Source organism: Melanostigma gelatinosum (assembly GCF_949748355.1).
Source record: "Melanostigma gelatinosum genome assembly, chromosome: 19".
NCBI classification, from domain to species: Eukaryota; Metazoa; Chordata; class Actinopteri; order Perciformes; family Zoarcidae; genus Melanostigma; species Melanostigma gelatinosum.
The window spans coordinates 11160304-11167243 of NC_136652.1; the positions used below are offsets into that span (position 1 = coordinate 11160304).

At 46.5% G+C, this 6940-nt stretch overlaps 1 pseudogene across 1 annotated transcript; it reads left to right on the top strand.

Moving 5' to 3' along the window:
* Window positions 1–836: 836 nt before the first annotated feature.
* Window positions 837–6333, top strand: LOC306792964 (synaptotagmin-14-like; annotated as a pseudogene). Its single transcript has 7 exons — window positions 837–1691; window positions 1910–2047; window positions 2879–3120; window positions 3275–3712; window positions 4459–4639; window positions 4991–5047; window positions 5782–6333. The product of its transcript is annotated as a synaptotagmin-14-like (transcript).
* The last annotated feature ends 607 nt before the right edge of the window (window positions 6334–6940 follow it).

Consider the following 6940-nt stretch of genomic DNA (forward strand, 5'->3'; position numbering starts at 1 on the left):
GCACTTGAACTGGGACAGCAGTGTTCCCAAACGCAAAATAATATCTCGCAACAATATACACAATTTGTTCCACCATAAGTGGGCTCATTGTATGTTTGTATGCTCAACTGTGCAGCTGTATCTGACTGTGTATTGTCTCCAGAATAAGCCAAAGTGCACATGTTTGTATGAATCATTCATAATTCAGCTCAGTTTTTATGAACAAACAACAATAACTTTACAGCCACCAGTCTCAGTCATGCAATGTTATTAATATTACAAGCTGCTTCCATAACAGAGCAGTCGCTACTTTCACTGTCCCGTCAGATTAGCTCACCAATTAATAAACGCTACAATCAAAAGGAGTGCTTCCTCGCTCCTCCTTCCTCAATGATGGCTGACCTTGATGAGGACGGAGGAGCGAGGAGCGGAGGAAGCATAATCAAAGCAGCCGGAGTCGGAAATGTGAACAGAGAACTGTGGAAACCACTGAATGTGTCATGAATGTGTAAAATCAGAGTTGAGTGGAGGCTTCACTACTGACAAAACTGAGACCATAGAATTGATATTGTCTTTTCTTTTTGCAGTGCAGCATTGATTCATGTACATGTTGTTGTTATTATTATTATTATTATTATTATTATACTGTTATACTATTACAGACACTGTGAGAAAGCTCTTGTTACCAAACATGTATTATAATCTTTACAAAGCCCATGTTGGTTTCTATGCACGTGTTGATCTCAGCACACACTGTGATGCTCGCGCCACACCCTTCTAACGACCACATGTCCGTGTCAGCGCCTCTGATGAGGTAATCTAGCGGCCAGCGTGGTGACGGGATCCCCGGCTGAGAGATGGCCTTCTTCAAGAGCTTCCAGCAGAACCTCCCATCTGTCAACATTTCCTCCCTCTTGGACTCTGTCACCAGCCGCGTGGATGACCTGGCCAACGCCGTCAGCGACGTCACCTACGCTGTCAGCGACCAGCTGACGGAGCAGGTCACCACTATCATCGGCAAGGTGCAAGACGAGGAAGATGGCGAAAACAGTGGCCAGGAGTCGGGTCAGATTTCCACGACACAGGAAGGAGGAAGAAAGGCCGGCAACACAGCCTCGAAGACCAAGCGGTCCGGTGACGCTCACGAGGCCGAGAGCAATCCGAGCCAGCTGGAGTGGGAATGGAGGGACGGATGCTGGCGAGTGAAAAGGACAGAAGCCGAGTTAGCAGAGGAAGAGAAGAAGAAGAAGGAGGAGAGGGAGCTGCAGGAGAAGAGGGAGCAAAGGAGAAAAGAAAGGAGGGAAAAGCAGCTGGAGAAAGAAGCCATGGCACAGAAAAACAAAGAGGAATCCCAAGATGGAGAGCAAGAGGAGGAAGACGACGCTTTAGAGAAAAAAGACAACGTTGTCAGCGGAGACAGCTCCACCGCTCAACCACCTCCATCACCTGGTCCTGAGACTGAAAGCGGGTTGTCAAAGCAGAAAAGGCCGGAAGATGAAGAAAAGGTAGAGGCGGCGGACAGCCGTGAGAGAGAGGGAGACGACGAGGAAGAGGCCGAGCGGTCTCCTCAGCAGTGAAAAAGAAAAAGTCTGACAAGAAGAAGAGGAAAGGAGCAAAGGAGAGTTTGAAGAAATCGGAAGAGGCCTCAAATGTGGAGGAGGAGAAGAAGAAGAAAGGGAAGAAAAGCAAGAAGAAGAAAAAAGGAAAACAAGGTTAGATGGTGTGCTGCTTTTATTTCACCTTCTGGGTCTCTTCCTCTTCACTCTTTGGAATCACAACCTGAAGTTCTTACCCTAAAAACTCAGCTCTCCAGAGTGCTGTGTGCCAGTTTCAGCATCTGCATCTTCTGTTCTTGCCTCACTGCACACATGTTTTTTTTGTATAAGATAAATGAAATGTTTGAACAAGAGTCTCTGTGTGTTCTCTCCAGGGGGAGTTTTATCAGACAGCGAGGAGGACAAAGGCCCCGAGGCTGTGGCCCAGCAGAACGCAACTTCTGCATGGAGCAACCAATGCAAGCAGTCCACTGAGCAGGGAGGCTACAGCAGCGACGCCTCCAGCGAACGGGGTGAGAGTGTGCACCAGGAGAGCAACACATGCACGGTAGAAACCAAAGGTTACAAAATACAAGACGCACTTTTTCATGAATGAGATCAAATGTGAGGGAAATAATTAAAGCACATAACATGAAATGATAGCGTGAGATTGATCACAATAATCAGTGGTGGATGAAGTCGTCAGATATTCTACTTTAGCGAAAGGAGTAATACTACAGCAAAGACATACTTTATACAAGTAAAAGTCAGGCACGAAAAATCGTACTTAAGTTAAAGTACAAATGTGTTCGCATCAAAATATACATCATTCCTCAATTGCTTTGATGTTGAAGCTGGTAAACGTGGGGCTACTTTTAGAATAGAAACTGCTGGGAAGCAGTCAAGTCTTCATCCACAATAAAACATCATTTATTTGTTGATTCTATTTTGGCTTGTTAATCTGAATCTGCAAAGTAACTAAAGCTGCCCTCTGAATTTTAGTGAAGTAGAATTAAAAAGTAGCAGCAATGAAAATAATATATAATAGAATACATACATATGAACACAATTTAAGTGAAGTAACTTAAAATTTGAAACGATTGATACAAGCATATTTTCCAAAATGCCGGGGTGTTCCTTTAGTTGTCGTTGTCATTGTATACATGCTGATCACACAGAGTTTGAACACCTCTCTGCTGTTTTCAGTTTACCAGGATGGACTCCCCTGTGGGTCCGGCTACAGGTTAAGAGGTTAACCTGACTCCGCGGTCGACTGTATGCTGCATGCTTAATGAATATTTCTGCCGAGTCTCCAGTAACACACCTCTTCGTATCACATTCCCGCTCTGTCGCTGTCGTGAAAGCAGCAAACAGGATCCAGAGAATAAAGAAAAATGCCTCCGTCAGCGAGCCCCAGCCTCCTCCGTACCAGGACGAGGGCCCGGCGGCGCGCGTGTCCTCTCGTTCCCGCGGGGTCAGGAGGGGGTCGTCCCGCTGTGCCAGTGAGGCCAGCGAGCCCAGTGTAGACCAGGACACCGAGAGCTACCTCAACAAAGGCTGTGAGGAGGACATACCCAGTGACAGCACCGCTGTGCTGGGACCTGAGGTGAGATCAAAGCTGCTGTATGTTCTTTAATTTCTTAGTTTACAGTCGAAATGTATTTATATTTAGTTGTGACAAGAGTAAGTTGACGAAGGTCCCTCTAACACTTCAGATTCCCTCCTCTTTCATACTCTGATTCTCTCTTTCCTCCGCTCAGGACGGCTCCGGTCCTCAGCTCCCTACTGCCTACGAGCCAGAGCCACTGGCCAAATACGGCACGCTGGACGTCGCCTTCGAGTACGACTCCGGCGAGCAGTGGTTGGCAGTGACTGTCACTGCGGCGACAGACATCCCCGCTCTCAAGCAGACGGGCAACATTGCATGGCAGGTCCACCTGGTCCTGCTGCCCACCAAGAAGCAACGGGCCAAGACCGGCGTGCAGAAGGGTCCGTGTCCCGTGTTCACGGAAACATTTAAGTTTTCCAGAGTGGAACAGGAGGCCCTGGGGGGCTACGCTGTTCGCTTCCGCCTGTACAGCATCAGGCGGATGAAAAAGGAGAAGGTCCTGGGAGAGAAGGTGTTCTACCTGACTAAGCTCAACCTGCAGGGAAAGATCGCTCTACCTGTCACCCTGGAGCCGGGCTCTGAACCCACAGTGAGAACACTTTGTGAATTTCTGTCTCGCACTGTGCATCGTTATATCTGAAGCAGGACACTTTTCAAAATATATTAATCCTCTCTAGGTCTATTAAACCTCCACTTCCTCTATTCAATTTGAAATTTCAAATCCAAATGATATTCAATTTACCACAATGAAAGACAGAAATCACATTTGAGGAGCTGGAACCACAAACGTTCGTCCTTTTTTTGTGGGGATTATCAAAATAGCTAATTTCCTGTTGATTGATGATTGACGAATTAGCTGGCGTTCAAACAAGATTCAATTATTGAGCTAAAGGAAGAAGTTTCACTGCATCATTAGATGCACTTTTTCAGTGAGACCTTCACACAGAATGTCAAAAGATATCGATCAGTAGACGGACGGAATAAAGTATAAAAACCAACCGTAGCACAGCACCTTCTACTTTCAGTACTTAATATATAGTTGCATTAAAGACAGTAGTGCCAGGTCGTCAGGCAGATTAGAACATCAAATTACAAGAAGCCAAGAAATCTCTTCGTCAAACACTTTGTGAGGCTCTACTTGAACTGAATGCTAACATGCTAATCTTTAGCAGGTTAAAAGTTTAGCATCTAAACATTTGCTGATTTGCACAGAAATGCAGTCAAAGTACAGCTAGATGTCTTATTCATCCTGACGGGGAAATAAAAGTCTGTGCTATATTTCATGGCCCATCCAGCACTTGTTTGACTCACTCCCTGTGTGTTCCCTCTGGCCAGGGTTGCGGCTCTGTGGTGAGCGTTTCCCGCAGTGCAGGAGCTCTGTCCTGTCGCTCTACTGAAGACTCTTCCCTGCCAGAGATCCTCCTGGGTCTCCTCTACAACTCCGCCACGGGTCAGTTATCAGCTGAGGTCATCCAGGGAAGCCACTTCAAAACCACGGCGTCCGACCAACCCGTCGGTACGTACAAAAGTACTACCCATGTTGAATCGTTTTCATTCTTGGGGTTTGTGTCCAGCTTGGTTTGAGGTGCTGAGTGGCGATGTAACTTTTCTTTTCCTTTGTGGAAAGTGGGCTGATATACACTCAGCAATTGACTTGGCAAAACAGATGGGCAACACTCCCAGCAGCTGACAGTTAAATATGAATTGGCAACAGCTTTTTAGTAACCGAAGCGATTTAAAGCCATAATGCTGCTTATCAGAGTTCCCGTGAAAGCTGACCTCCTGGTGTGTCTCACAATCTTTAAACTGCTTCCTGTTTTTCTTCTTTCCACCTTTGTGTGCCGTGGTGTGTGTGTGTGTGCCACAGACGGCCTGTTCTGTTGTATAAAACACTTCGTAGGGGGGCAGCTTTATGTCATGAGAGGTAAGTCAGCAGTGAATTATTAGTCATCGAATCAGTGTTCATCTTTGAATCACGTGTAGATTAGAAGGTTTTGACCCCAAACATCACGTATTTGCTCCGTTGGATTAAGTTCTGGTAATGTGCATATCAATACATGATGAAACCTCAAAATATTTGGGTAGTTTATCCAAATTTCAGAGCAACACTTTTTTTTTTTTTGCTACTTCTACTCAAATGAGTTTTATCGATTTTGAAATCGAATCTCGGCAAGAAGACATTTTCCAAAATGCGGAACTAGTCTTTTAACAATTCACCCTTTACAGATATATTTTAGGTTTCAGTTGCATCTTATGTGTGTATTATTTTGTCATTGTAGTCCAACCCATCTCTATATATGTTCATATTTGTGTAACTTAAATGTAATTATTTAATAATATATAATTCAGCTTTGGCAAAAGTGAAACTTAAAAATGGAACAGTCGTGCCAGTCCGGCATATTTGAATTTGAGAGACCGACATGAAAGGCGAGGGAGAGAGGGGATGAGATGCAGCACAGGGCCTTTCGGCCGGAACCGAACCCGAGCCACTTAATGACACGTAGCTCGCTCTACCCGTTGATCCACCAGGTCACCCCTAAAATGTCATTATCAACGCTGTGCGCCTGAATAAAACCTCTGCGGCACAGTTTGTTGCAGCTCTGATATCCCACCACTTGATGGCACTCTCTCATCGCTCTCTCCCACACCGCCTTGCAGACACCTACGTGAAGCTGACCATGCTGGACTCGAAGGGGAAACAGATGTCCAAGTGCAAGACGGCCGTGTGCCGCGGCCAGCCCAACCCCACCTACAAGGAGACCTTCTTGTTCCAGGTGGCGCTCTTCCAGCTGTCCGAGGTGTCTCTGGTGCTGTCGGTGTTCTGCCGCCGAAGCAGCATGAGGCCCAGGGAGAGGCTGGGCTGGGTCTCCCTGGGCCTCAACAGCACCGGCGAGGAGCAGCAGAGCCACTGGACAGAGATGAAAGCGGGGGAGGGACAGCAGGTCTGCCACTGGCACAGCCTTACCGACACATAGGGGGAAGATTTAGGAAGACTGACATTGACAACATTCCCTGGACGGTCGGAGTCTGTGGGGAGCAGGAAGCGTCTTGTGAGATGTGTGTGTGTGTGCGTGTGCTGCATACAGGTGTGAGAGCGGGCATGGGTTCCCCGGTCTTCACTGCCAGGGCCGTCATGCATTAATCCGACTGACTTTATTGGTGGAGGTGTAAACACCAGCGCCAGCCTTTTTTTTTTTTTTTTGACACACAGAGGCAGACTGAAAATGAATTGCGTTATAATTACTTAACATACCAAGAACAGGAGGTGTTTTTTCCCAGTAATTCTGCCTACAGCGAGATCTGCATGTACACCAACTGTTTACAGGACAATGCGAAGACACTTCCAAACATTTCCCGTCTCTGAATCTTGGACCAAAGAGCTCGGTCCGTGACGAGCAAGACTCCTCCCCTTCTCTGCTGGGCTTCTCTGGACTTCAGCTGCCACCAGCATACCAGACATTTCTCTATCAGTCATAGCCATTGACAGAAGAGGCAATGGAAAAAAAAGACTGTTACTAAAGGGCCTATAAGATGCTGCAACTATGCTTACAAGCAATGCTTTGTACAGTTTGTTTACATGCACATGCCATTATGCAAGATCCTTTCATCGGTTTCCCCTTTTGTGTTTTTTCAATTGTCAGTCAAATGGTTTACCGGATTTGTGGGCGTCTCTTTGGGGTATGTGCTGCACAAAGACAGCTTTCTTTTTGTTGTTGTGGTATTGCATAACCCGGTACACTATGCATCTGGCGCCACTTTCAGCGAGAGGAATGAAATTCTGTCTTGTGCTCGCCGAGAGTCTCTGACAGAATTGGAC